Source organism: Quercus robur, chromosome 12 (assembly GCF_932294415.1).
Source record: "Quercus robur chromosome 12, dhQueRobu3.1, whole genome shotgun sequence".
NCBI classification, from domain to species: domain Eukaryota; kingdom Viridiplantae; phylum Streptophyta; class Magnoliopsida; order Fagales; family Fagaceae; genus Quercus; species Quercus robur.
This window is the reverse complement of record NC_065545.1, coordinates 33,192,477-33,206,337: the sequence shown is the minus strand read 5'-3', so window position 1 is coordinate 33,206,337 and position 13,861 is coordinate 33,192,477.

Below are 13,861 nucleotides of genomic sequence, written 5' to 3'. Positions count from 1 at the left end.
CCTTTCCTCAAAACATTTTCATAGTCTTTGCCTAAAGACAACCTTGTGAGGAAGAAGTTGTGACCCAAATCCACACAATCAAGCCTCCCTGCCGGTTTCCATAGTGCCAGTAGCCTTGCTTGAATGAAGTTAAGCCCTACACTCCGACCGTAAACTTTCACAATAAAAGCGCATGCCCAAGGCTTACGGATACGTTGTTTAAACTCCCTAGAGAATTTTACAGCTAGCAGCCCTTGCCGAAGCATTTCTACCTCCTCGTCCGACTCAGCATCATCATCCATTCCATCCTCGAAGCTGAAAGCTTGTGAGAACGCCCATGGAATCTCTCCCAACAGTTTATCTCTAAACGAAGCATTTGAGTTCCATGATCCTCCATCGCGGTTGCTATGGCCTTCACCAAAGCCCACATGGCTTACGTTCTTGACTTTTTTTGTACTACGTACAAGTTCCTCCTTTTCCTCGCGAGAGAGAAAGCGTTCCATGAGTGTAATGACAAATACAAAGAGAACATAACATGGAACCACATGTTATACAAAGAGATGGTGATATTTGAGCTTTAAAACATTATGCAATAATCAAACAGTATGAACATAACATGGAACCACATGTTAATCCCCAGGCATCATCCATGAGCCCTTGTATACCATTATGAGGACCACATGCCAACTCCTCATGCTCATCTATAAAAACCTCACGTTAGAGCATTCACGTCAAAAATGCTACAATGCTAAAAATGCTATTAATAATAACTAACACACAAAAAACACACTACATCAAACATGTCAAATGTTATAATTTTTGACACCCAGCTATAGTGAGCTATGCCATCTCTAGCAACTCACTGTAGTAAGGTGCTATGTTTTTTTAATTATTTTCTCTATCTTTCTTTATGATCTCTCACTCTCTCTATCTTTTCTCTGTTTCTCTCTGCCTCTCTGTCTCCCTCTTTCTCACTGAGCTACGATCTGAATCCAGCCTCTCTTCATCTCCTTCTTTCTCACTGAGCTATGATTTGACTCCAGCAACCGGTGTGGATTGTGGTTCGGCGCAACTGGTGAAGAAGATCAGGTCAATTTTGTGGTTCATAGGTCTCTGCTGTTGATTAGGGTGGCTGGGTTGCAGTGGTTCAGTGAGTATGGCTGGGTTTGGGTGGGTTTTGTGATTTGATTTTAGGTAAAAAATGTCAAAAAAATATGCTCTTTTTGATTTTGCGTTTGTGATTTCTAACATGCGTTTGTGATTTGTGGTGGTTGTGGGTTGTATTGGTGGGTTTGGTGAGTTTGTGATTTGGTTTTGGGTGGTAGGGGTCCCGATTTGCAGAGGTTGTAAGTGCCAGTGATGGTGGCTATGGTTGTGCTATGCTGGTTTGTGGTTGGTTTGTCGTGGTTGTTGGTAGTGTTTGAGTTTTAGGCATGGTAGCTAATGGTAGTGTGGTGGTTGTTGGCTGTTGGGTGAGGTGGCTATTGGTTGTTGGGTTTTGTTATACCGGTGGTGGTGGCTAGCAAGATTGTTGGGTCTGAGAGACGGAGAGGAAGAATAAAAAAATTATAAAAAATGAATAAAAAAATAATAAAGAAAGAATATTTAAATGGAGTGGTAAGTGTATTATTAAGTGATATGCTAAATATTATAAAATTGATTTTTTAGGTACTAAATGTTAAAATTTTTAAAACCCTTGATGTGAGTGCTCTTAGCTTGTAATCCTTCGATTTAGCACCATTATCAATACTATACTACTCCAAGTTCACGCATTAGTCCTTGCTAAGACTATGTTGACAATCTTGCCACCTTCCATTAGTTCTAATACCACATATTTGAGAGATAACACATTGGGAAAGCTTAATTAATGCTTTAATATAACATACAAAACCATTATTTAACCCAAAAGTTTAAACTTATGAATTCTGTTCAAATTATTTTATATTAATATCTCAAGTTCTATTTTTCCCCCCTAAATGTGGGACTTCCTCTCAGTTCTAGCTCTTGGACAATGCGACTTAGGCCATTACTTATGCCTTTCTTAGAAAAAATGACCCACAAATTTTAGGCTAATAATTAGTTTGATTGGGAAAAAAATGGTAGCCAAGTATATATTATTCGCTAGTAATAATATCTTGGTGAGTCTGAGGTTAATCCTCATAGAATGATTGACACTAATGTAAAAACCTCTATTATTAAGCAAAAATTAAAAATAGTTGTTTGTTTATTTTTCCACATAAAGATGGAGCAAGATAATATTAAAACTAAAATTGAAAGTAGCATAATAAATTTAAGAGAAATTAATGAAGAAAAACAATAGGGATTCAAAGATCCAATTAATATTTTATCATATGAACTTGAATTATTTTTAACTCATTTTAACGGTTTAAAATTCTTGGTGGATTTTTCAAATTCAAATCCTTGACATTTTTCAAACTTGCCAAACAAGATATTTGGATTTTAGGGCCTGTTTGGTTAACCCATCACTCATAACTCATTACCCATAACTCATATCTCATACTCCATATCCCATAACTCAATTTTCAGTTTTTGAAAACTCCTAAAAGTTGTTTTTAGTTTTCATGACTCTAACTCACTTTTTTGAGTAATGAGTCATGAGATTTTAGATTTATAATTAAAAAAAAAAAAAAAAAAAGGAACCAAACAAGCATCCTTAAGGTGGAGCCCAAGAAATTTGAGAATTGACTGATGATAAGTGAGAATTGGGTGATGAAAATTCTTAAACCAAACATCCCCTTAATCACCCAAATCCAAATCCAAATGCCCAAATCATGTCATCCAAACACACTATAAATTTCAAAAAAAATTCTATTGTCAACTTCCAGCCCACATTTGACCTCCAAAATTTTTTTCCCCAAATTTATGGTGAACTAAAAAGTTGTAGATGTTTGAGTCTTCTTTCTGTGGCCATAAGAATCAAGTCAATTGAATATTTATACAAAAAGTTATGGCAAAAATACTAGACAGCACAGGATGTTTCTATATTAGGATTTTTCAAATTTTGGCTTTAACGAATTTTTTTTCTTGTCTTATTATTTTCACACGTTTTTTACTTATTAAATAATTAAAATCCATGCCCCAATTAATCTTGACCTTAGATTCTCTTAATTGCATTTCTACATGATTAGCTTCTAGCCCACGTTTGACCTCCAACATGTTTTTTTTTCCAAATTTATGGTGAATTGAAATGTAGTAGATCTTTGAGTCTTCTTTCCATGGCCGCAAGAATCTAGTAAATTGAATGTCTGTACAAAAAGTTATGGCAGAAATACTAAGACAACACAAGATGTTTCTGTACCAGGATTTTTCAAAATTTGGTTTAAACAAATTTTTTTCTTGCCTTCTTATTTTCACACATTTTTTACTTATTAAATAATTAAAAACCCATGCCCCAATTGATCTTGACCCTTAGATTCTCTTAGTTGCATATCAACATGATTAGCTTCTAGCCCACGTTTGACTTCCAAAATATTTTTTTCCAAATTTATGGTGAACTGAAAAGTTGTAAATCTTTGAGTCTTCTTTCCGTGGCCATAAGAATCAAGTCAATTGAATATCTGTACAAAAATTTATGGAAAAAATACTAAGACAACACAAGATGTTTTTGAATCAGAATTTTTCAAATTTTGGTTTAAACAAAATTTTTTTTCTTGCCTTTTTATTTTCAGACGTTTTTTTTACTTATTTAATAATTAAAAATTCATGCCCCAATTGATCTTGACCCTTAAATTCTCTTAGTTGCATGTCTACATGATTAGTTGATTAGTTTTAACCTCATAAAAGAGAAAAGTACACGTACTGAGTATATTTCATAAAAATATTTCAAACTCACATATTTACGTGGAATTAAATATAAAATATATGTAATATTGCCTTCCAAATATAGGATAATAGTTAGGGGTGACAAAATCCAACACGACCCGCGAACCCAACACGACAAACCTGTTTATAAATAAGTCATGAGTTGAGGCTAAATTGGTTCGGTCATATTCGGGTTAACATGACTAACCCGTTTACTAAACGGATCATGTTCATGTTCAACATGTGAACATGTTTGACCCGATTAGCTTATATATAAAGGTAATTTCACCATTTTACCCTTATAAACATAGGTATATAAGCATAGCTATTATTCACTTATTCTCCTCCCTCACAACTAGACCTCACACCTCTCTCACTCTCTGTGACTAAGGATGGGCTCTTCATCCCCGCCTCGTATGGTTTTGTCTTACCCCATCCCCACCCCACTCCGCATGACGGGAAAAATTTTCTCACCCCATCCCTACCCTTTGGGGCCCCACAAAACCCCGTCTCACCTCGTAAAACTCTACTTTTTGTTAATTTGCCCTACAACTAGTACAATTTTTTTAATGAAACCTATTTCATTAATAAAAATATACTTGAAATTACAACTAAGTTTATCCCATCAAATCAAATTAATTTTTTCGAAAAAATTGAATAATATATCCAAGTGTTTAACAAGACAATCAAAAAAAAAAAAAATCTCATAGTATAACACATAACAAAATAAAAGCAAAGAACCACATTTGGTAGAATAATATAATATTGATATATTTGTTTAAATAGTAGGGTATTAAAAATTTACAATTATAACCTCTTAGCAACATGGGGCGAGGTGGAGGTAGGGATGGGGAGGGGCGGGGCGGGTCTAAAAAGTCTAAACTCATTCCCACCTTGCCCCGTGGTGTGGGGCAAAAATCTTGCCCCATCCCTACCCCACCACCTTTGTGGGGCGGGGAAAACTCGCGCGAGGCAAAGTGGGGAGAGGTAGGTTAAGTGGGGTGGGGCAAAATTGTCATCCTTATCTGCGACTTTGTCTCTTCATTTTTATTATCAATCTTTACTTGATGTGAATGAAATATAGATAATAAAGTACTCTCATATCTATATATTTAGCCTTACTTTTATGCTGTTTTGTGATTGATTATAAGTTATCTTTGTCTTATAGATATTAAAGGCTATTTAGGTGGACATGCTACATAATGGGCCAATTTGAGAGATTTAGCCCAGGCGTGAAGTGAAGCAAGCAAAAATAAAAGAAAATGATAAAATGATGCAGGATGCGGAAGCGTCAAGAAGCAGAACACATCTACCTCTAGAAAACAAAAAACAAAATAAAGCTTCTTTTGAAATAACCTCGAATCTACGAGGGTTACTTGAATCCACAAGGAGAAAGGGTCTGAAGTCCACTAGAAAATAGAAAGACAAAAGTCTGAATTTTATCAATTGAATAATTGTTAAAAAAACGTGTACAGACTTAGGAGTCTATTTAAGAGCTCCATAAAACTTGACAGACAATAAAATATATTCTAAAATAACTTTCAATTGATACTTAACCATAACAAGAACCAAATTTGAAATAAGCACCTAAAAACAAGGAAATAAGTCACCTAAACCTAAAATAACATTTTTTTAACATAAAAATACCAAAAATAATAAATTACAATAATTAATTAGTAAATCGTGTCCTACATCATACCCCTTCACTTGAAACAAACTCATCCCCAAGTTCCCCTTTTAAATCTGAAATCTTCTGTTCCAAATAAACAAATATTTCAAATGCTTGACCCCCTTGTTCTTCTTTCCATACTTGCAACTCATCAATGAAATAAACAAATCAACTTGAATTTCTTTTTCATTTGTCTTCATGTAATTGTAGAGATTTACCAAATAAGAGTTGTCAATTGAATCAAATCTATCAACCCCAATAAAATCAATGAACTTTGTTTCGGTGTCTCCCACCAAAATAATAGGAGCTTGAACGTTGCAATCATCTAACTTGACTTCATCGAGATCGTTGACAACTTCCTCTATAATTTCTTCTTTAATGGTCTCTACTATCTTAACCTCAAGATCTTTCTCTATAATAGGGTCTTCATTAATCTCTTCCACAATCTTGATTTCAGGTTCTTCTTCTATAACAAGGTCTTCATTAATTTCCTCAAAAATCTCTATATTTTCTTCTTTGACTTCTACATATTCTTCAAGAAAAGTATTTTCTTCAACATGTAATTCTTCTCTTAGTGGTGAAATATATGACTCTTTAACATAATTCAAGTGTGAACTTCTTGGCCAATAATAATCTTGTATTGTATACGACAAGATTTCTTCACAATCCAAAGGATAAAATTTGATAGCAAGCATCTTTTTCATCCTTGGCCATGAACGAATTTTGTTTTTACCTTGTCGAATTCAATCAGATTGTACTCATTCCCACCAACATAAGGCATACTTACTAAGTTTATACAAAGTAAGTCCAACTTTTCTCTCATAAAAAATATTTTCATAGTCAAATAAATCCTCAAGATCAAGTAACCAATCAAGAAAATATTCTTTTAAAAAATAACTATTAAAACTTGGAATTCTCTTATAAGGTGTGGGTTCCTCTTTTGGTCAGTACCTAGGCCCAAGTAGTGACAAGGATCTTGGGCCCCCAAAGAGTTTTATATTTGTTTGTTGGTGGACTGGGCTTGGTTCACCGCAGCTATAATGGGCTGATTACGAACCAATTTGTGCACAAAACATGGGCCCTACAACACATACACATTAATACGTGCAAACATATATATATTGCAAAACAAGTGGCTAAGGAACAATAAATAATCATTTAAAAGATGCAAATAAGGATGTCAGGAATCCTTAAAAAAAATAAATGATATTTCATTACATTGAGTTTTTAGTACATTGGACCCTATTTCCCACTGGGATATGCCATGAGGTTTAAATAAGTTTAAAATTCACAGACTTAGATAGCTCTTTGTAAGCTTCCAAGATTTGTGAAGTTTGAATCCGCTTGAATTCAAGTGTATCCTCAAGTACTTATCATAGGATCCCTTACAGTGTTTTCTCTATTTTCTCTATTTTCTGAGGTTTAGTGACTCTCTCTAATGCTTCTTTTTGCCCTAATTAATTGTTGCTGAAATGAATTTTCCTGAGGGCTTGATCCCCTTTTTATAGTACCTTTCTAGGGTTTTTGGTGTGCCATTGATTCTCTCCATTTGCTGCCCTGAGTACCAAAACCGATGTTGCTGACACAACATTGGTGGTTGGTCCTTTCCTCATTTTCTCACTACATTCTTCTTTTGAGTTTTCCCTTCCAAAAGTCCCCAGCTAACCTTCCTCTTTTGGGGGGTCTTGGGAGCTAACTTTTAATCTCTTTTACCAAGGATTCTAGAAAGGCTTTTTCAGAACCCCTTTTGGTTGCCTCAGCCTTTGTCTTTTTTCTCTAAGTAGGCAAATTCCCCCTTGTCAAGCTAAAAGATCTCCAGCCACCTTCCTTTATGGTTCACCTTGCTACTCTTCTCGAGGTACCAGGTTTCCCTTCATCAAGTGCTGGTTCCTAAGTCATCATCTGTTTCCAAAGCTTTTTCTTGTGAGTTGCAAGCAGCTAATGGGACATGTCTTTCTTCGTTGCTGTATGCTTCCAGGCGTTTCCAAGGATACTTGTCCCATCAACACTCTGTTAAAGGTAGTGGAAATGGTTGCTAGGTGTGAAGTTACTATTTAGGGGTCATTTACTCATTAAATGCAATTGATAAGATTGGTGCAAGGCGTTCAATGCAGAGGGGGGAGGTATACCTTTTTAGGAAGCTTCCTCCCACCATCTTCACCCCTATTATGATCCTTGCTCTTCTCCTTGGACTTTCATAAGACACTAGCTACACCGTCTTCTCTCTCATCTTCGGGTCAGCAAAGTCCTCAGAGCTAATATACTTCTTCGGGTGGGATTATGCAGGATACACCGTGTTCTAGTCCTCTTCGGTCCTCAGACCTCCCACAATGCTGATATGAATTAATAATGCGGATTCCAAAACCTTAATTCCTTTTTCTAGATTGTTACATCTCTTTATTGCTTTATATCACATCTTTGATTTGTTTTTAATTATTTTTTTAGCTTTATTTAATTTCAAAACAACCAATTTTTATTAAGCTTAGATTAGGATTAATTTGGTTAAGATTTAATTAATTTTCCTACGTTTATACAAGTCCCTATGGGTTCGACCTCGTTCTTTTCAAGCTATATTTCGGTATGGTTCGTTCACTTGCAAGTACTTTAAAATTTCACAACATTACTCTATGACTCTTTTTCTTCTCCTCTAAACTCTCGCTCCTCTTTCATCTACAGATTCTATACTATTTAAAATCAAAATCCTAATCATTCCATGTCTCTCAACCCCCTACTCTCTCTTTCCCTGGCTGTCCCATGCACCATATTTTAGAGAATTTAAATGGAATAAATTGAGTTGAATGATGCATGGTGGTATGGTTGACCAATATTATATAAAACATATTCATGCATATTCGGAATATAATAGTTTATAGATGTTATTGTTTGGCAAACTTGTTAGACACTAAAAGTTCATTACCAGTAAATCATTGGATTATAGATGGAATGTGATTGTTTATTAGTAGAAAAATAAATCATTGGCTTATATTTATTAGTATCAGAACAGGCTTATAGCACTTTCAAAGTAGAGTATTAGGCTTGGAGATGTCTTTTAGTTTTTGATATGGCACTTGGATGCTTTGTAATAATTTTGGTTATTTATTTATTTATTTATTATTATGGAACTTTGACATATTATTGAATTTGATAGTATGGAGGTTGGAACCTTTTGGACTAGTAATTCTATTTTGAAGGAAGGAAAGAATTATTTGCTTGTGTTATTATTTGAATGTTTATTACTTGATTTATGGTTGTATTATAATTTTAGATATATGGAAATTGATAACAAGTTATTTGGGTTAAGTATGACTTATTAATTAAACATGTTATTTGGGTTAGTTGTGACCTATTAATCAAACCTGTTAATAAACAGGTCATTTGTGTCAACCCTAATATGATCTACTAATTAAACAGGCTAAATGTGTCATGATGGGTTACCGGTTTAATAAACAGATCGTGTTAAGGTTGAGGAATCCTAACCTATTTACTAAACGGTTCAGGTTCGTATTGAGTGTTAATCCATATAACATAATACTCACAACTCAACCCGACATGCAAACATGAATTGCCACCTCTAATAATAGTGTTATTTTAAGCAAATATCACTTCAAGGCTCAAATTGTATCAAGTTGGCACTGCTTCTATTCACATGTGTATACCCTACAACATTAAATTACATTAGTGCTATTGTTAACTAAAATATCAGAATTATTGTTGAATCGTAGGATCTTATGATTTTACTAATTCACAGACACCAATGATTCTCCTATCCTAGTGATTTTAATTATGTTCTGTCATCCAATCATATGATATGGAATACAATTTTAAAGAGTTCTAAAAACCCCCCTTAAAGTTGGAAAATGACTTCAATCTAAATTTGAAATTTCCAACTTTATGTTATGACATCCAATTCATATCCATTTTATAAGAGAGTGAGATAACAAGACAATATTAAAATTATTACAAATTTTACTATATAAAGTACAAACTAAGGTGACAATAAGCATGATTGGTGGACTTTCAATTACCTAATAAATGAATGTTTGAATTTGTTTTTTTGTAATTAGTGACACATCAATTTGTAAGCTCTATTTAGTATAATTTGTTGGGAAATGCTAACGGATGTCCTTAAGGTAATGATTAACAATCTATTTAAAGAAATTTTTTATGAGAAAAGAAAAAAAAAACAATTAATGTTTTGACAGTTTTTTTCATTTTCCATAAAAGTTGTGTCAAAACTTTCCTAAAATGGACTGTTAACCATTACCCTAAGAGCACTTGTTAGCATAACCCTAATTTGTAATATCTCACTCCTAATAATAATAATAATGTTAATAATAATTGTAGGGTACAGTTTGAGGTCCAAGCCCAAAATGTATGGATTCTTGATCCAATGAGCCCAATACAATGAATTTATAGAGAATTGGTCAAATAACTAGATCCTAATGAATTACACAACAACTAGTATTGAATTGCATAGCGTTCAAACACAAATAAAGGATGCTGATATCAATAAACTTTCAGTTTGAGGAGGTTAAATCTGGATATAATGATCACTCTAGAATATCAGAATGATTTAGATTGCTTTACTATTTTTTCTCCCTCCTTTTCCGATCCCCTTCTCATGGAGGGTCTCTCACATTATATAGCTTCTTTTGAATCATCTTGATCCTACACTTGTTGATCATCTGAGTCCCTACTTAAGTACCCGTCCCATCAGACACCCCTTTCAGCCTTCTGTGAGTTGTGGTAGCCAAGGCAGCACTGTTCAGAGGTTTTCTCCACATAAATGCGGTCATAAAAGTAACTACAATGTATTTAATGCGGTGATAGCAGCTTTTCCTTAAATATTTTGAGTTTCCTTCCTTCTCATTCGTTCATAAGGCACATTTAGTACATACTTGGACTACATTCGTTGTATCCGAGGAGGTATTCCTCCTTGGATATCCTTCCATTCATCCCCCACTTATGAGACTTTAACTGGGAACTCCTTAGTAACTATTCGTTCCTCCTCGAACTTGTCTATGTCCTCGGACAAGGTCTAAGGCCCAATATACTATTTTGGGCCCTAGTCCTTACGATAATAATACAAAACACTTTTTTTTTTTTTTTTTTTGAGAATGAATGCTACAAACTTTTATTAAGAAAACCCGGCCAAATCAGCCTGATATGAATCAACAACTTCCGGTGGAACATCTTCCATCCATACTACACAATTTGGGATAGTAACAGCTAACTTCGCCAAATCATGCGCTACTAGGTTGCCCTCTCTCCTTGTATGAGAGTAAGACAATTAAGAAAAAGCTGGAATAAAACTGTAAGCATCCTGAATCAAAAGACCAAATGGAGCAAGTCCAACGTCCTTAGTTTCTAACGCCTTAATCACCAGCAAAGAATCTCCCTCAAGGACAGCTGCTGAGATGCCCACCTCTTTAACAAACTCAAGAGCCCTTGTGGCTGCCCTGGCCTCAATTTCAATCGGCTGTAGGAGCTGGGGAATTTTTTCTGTCATGGCTGCTAGCACCAAGCCTTCTCTGTTACGGATAATAACTCCCACCCCTGAACAATTTTCTTCGGCAAAAACGGCTCCATCGAAATTAATTTTGAAGACGTCCAATGGAGGTGGCTTCCAACGTGTCCTCATGCGTGGTCTACTAGGTGAAGATGGTGGTAAGATAGCTTGGTATTCTGAATATCTCTCAGCTGCAAATTAAGAAAGAAGGTTCAGGGAGCAACATGGTTGTTGAGAGCGCATTTGGTTCCTTTGAGTCCAGATGGACCACACCGTGAAAGCAAAGAGAGCTGGCTTCCGTTGATGCTCAAATACCCAAGCCATCAATTCATTGAAGCTGGAAAAAGAAGTCTGGTTCCGAAAACTCCATGCGGTATCCTTATCCCACACACAATCCAGGTTTTTGCAAGTCCATACTGCATGAATCATGTCTTCCGCTTCACCTCGACAACGGTCACAGGTCTGATCCGTGATAATAGTTCTACGCAGAAGATTGCTCTTTGATGGAAGGGAGTCACGGCAAGCTCTCCAAACTAGATTCTTCACCTTATTTGGACATGCCAGAGCCCAGATTTTCTTCCATAGGCCTTTTTCATGATCAGGCCGAGCCTCCCTGTGAGAACCATCCTCTGCTTCCTTTAAGAACCGGTACCCCAGCTTGCAATTGAACTTACCGTCCTGTGCTAGTGGCCAAAACAGTGAGTCTTCAGTAGCTACCCGGGCCAATGGAATGTTCTTAATTTCTTCTGCTTCTTCTGGTGCAAACATTCCATCCACCATATCAGCATTCCATGTGCGTGTCCCTTCATCTATCAAACAATCCACAGTAGCTTCCTCCATAGATTCCACCATCGGAGATGCTACCAAAGTTGGGCGTTTTCATGGCAGCCAATAATGTTGCCAGATTTTGATAGATTTCCCATTGCCTACCCTCCAACAAGCTCCTTCTAGGACCACGTCACGACCCCTCAAGATGCTTTTCCAAGCATATGATCCGGAAGAGGATTCTTTTGCATCAATTAGAGAGCCATGAGGAAAAAACTTCGCCTTAAACACCTTGTAAAAGAGAGAGTCCTTATTGTGGATAAGACGTCATGCTTGCTTAGCTAGGAGAGCATCATTGAAATGAGCCAAGTCACGGAAGCCCATTCCTCCTACCATCTTAGATTTTGTTAATTCACTCCAACAAAGCCAATGAATTTTCCTACGATCCCCCCTTTGGCCCCACCAATATCTTCTTATCATAGCCTCAATATCCTCACAAAGCCCAATGGGGAGTTTGAAGCAACCCATGACATAGGAAGGAATAGCTTGAATTACAGATTTAATGAGTACCTCTCTACCAGCTTGTGATAACAACTTGCTCTCCCATCCTTGAAGCTTCCTCCATACCCTTTTTTTTTTATATAATCAAAACTCGCCTTTTTTCCCCTACCCACAAAAGATGGCAACCCTAAATACTTCTTGTAGGATTTAACTTCTTGAAGTTGGAGAAGATTTTTGATATTTGCTTTTGCTTCTTCCGATGTAGACTTGCTAAAGAAAATTGCAGTCTTGTCTTTGTTGATCTTCTGCCCCGACAACGACTCATATTCAGCAAGCAACTTCAAAATATTATTACAATCCTCATAGGTTGCCCTGCAAAAAAGCAAGCTATCATCTGCAAAAAACAAATGGGTTAATTTCGGGCCTCTCTTGCATAAGGAAAAACCTTTGAGATCACCAATTCTCGCCGAGTGTTTAATGAGAGCATGTAGACCTTCAGAATAGAGGAGGAAAAGGAACGGGGAGAGTGGATCCCCTTGCCTAATACCACGTTTGGGATGAATCATTCCCATGGGTTCACCATTAACCATAATGGAATATGTCACCGTTCTAACACAACTCATAACAAGAGCAATCCACTTAGAGCAAAATCCCATTCTCTCCATAAGTTTCTCCAAATAAACCCATTCAACCCTATCATAAGCCTTACTCATATCTAGTTTTAAGGCCATAAAACCATGTCTACCCGAGCTATGATGCTTCATATGATGGAGGGTTTCAAAGGCAACCATAATATTATCTAAAATTAGGCGATCTTTAGCAAAAGCAGATTGGTGTTCAGTGATTAGGGATGGAAGGAATTTCTTTAGTCTATTAGCTAGGACCTTGGAATATATTTTGTAGAGAACATTGCATAGACTAATAGGTCGAAACTCTGTTACAAGTTCAGGGTTATCAACTTTTGGCACAAGAGTAATAAGAGTATGGTTTATAGGGTCGGGTAAAGTACCTGTATTTAACCAAGAGAGGATGGCAGTGGTTACATCAAACTTCATAAGCTCCCAAAAATGCTGATAGAAGAGTGGAGGCATTCCATCCGGACCCGAAACCTTTAAAGGTGCCATTTGATTTAAAGCTTCCCAAACTTCCAATTCTGAAAAAACACGCACCAAGTCTGCATTCATCTCTTCCGTCACCAAGCAAGGGATTTTCTCAAGAGCCTCCACAGTAAGGCTCGGCTATGAAGAGGAGAAAAGCTCTTCGTAGTAAGTCGTCAACTCCAAACCCATTTCCTCCCTCTCGGTTAACCACTCACCTCTAGCATTTTTAATCCCCCTGATTACATTCTTCCTGAACCTCTTTGTTGCCTTGCTATGGAAAAAAGTTGTATTGCTATCGCCTTTACTAAGCCATAAGACACGTGAGCTTTGGCACCACATTCTAGCTTCTCTATCTAGAAGGATATTGATTTCAGCCTTGAGACCCCTAACCCGAGAGTTGTTCCCACTGACTATTGCTTCATTTTCAGCCACCACAAGCAATTTCTTCTTCTCTGCTAATTCCCTTCTCACATGACCAAAGTTATGCTTACTCCACTGAGTTAATTCTTGTTCACA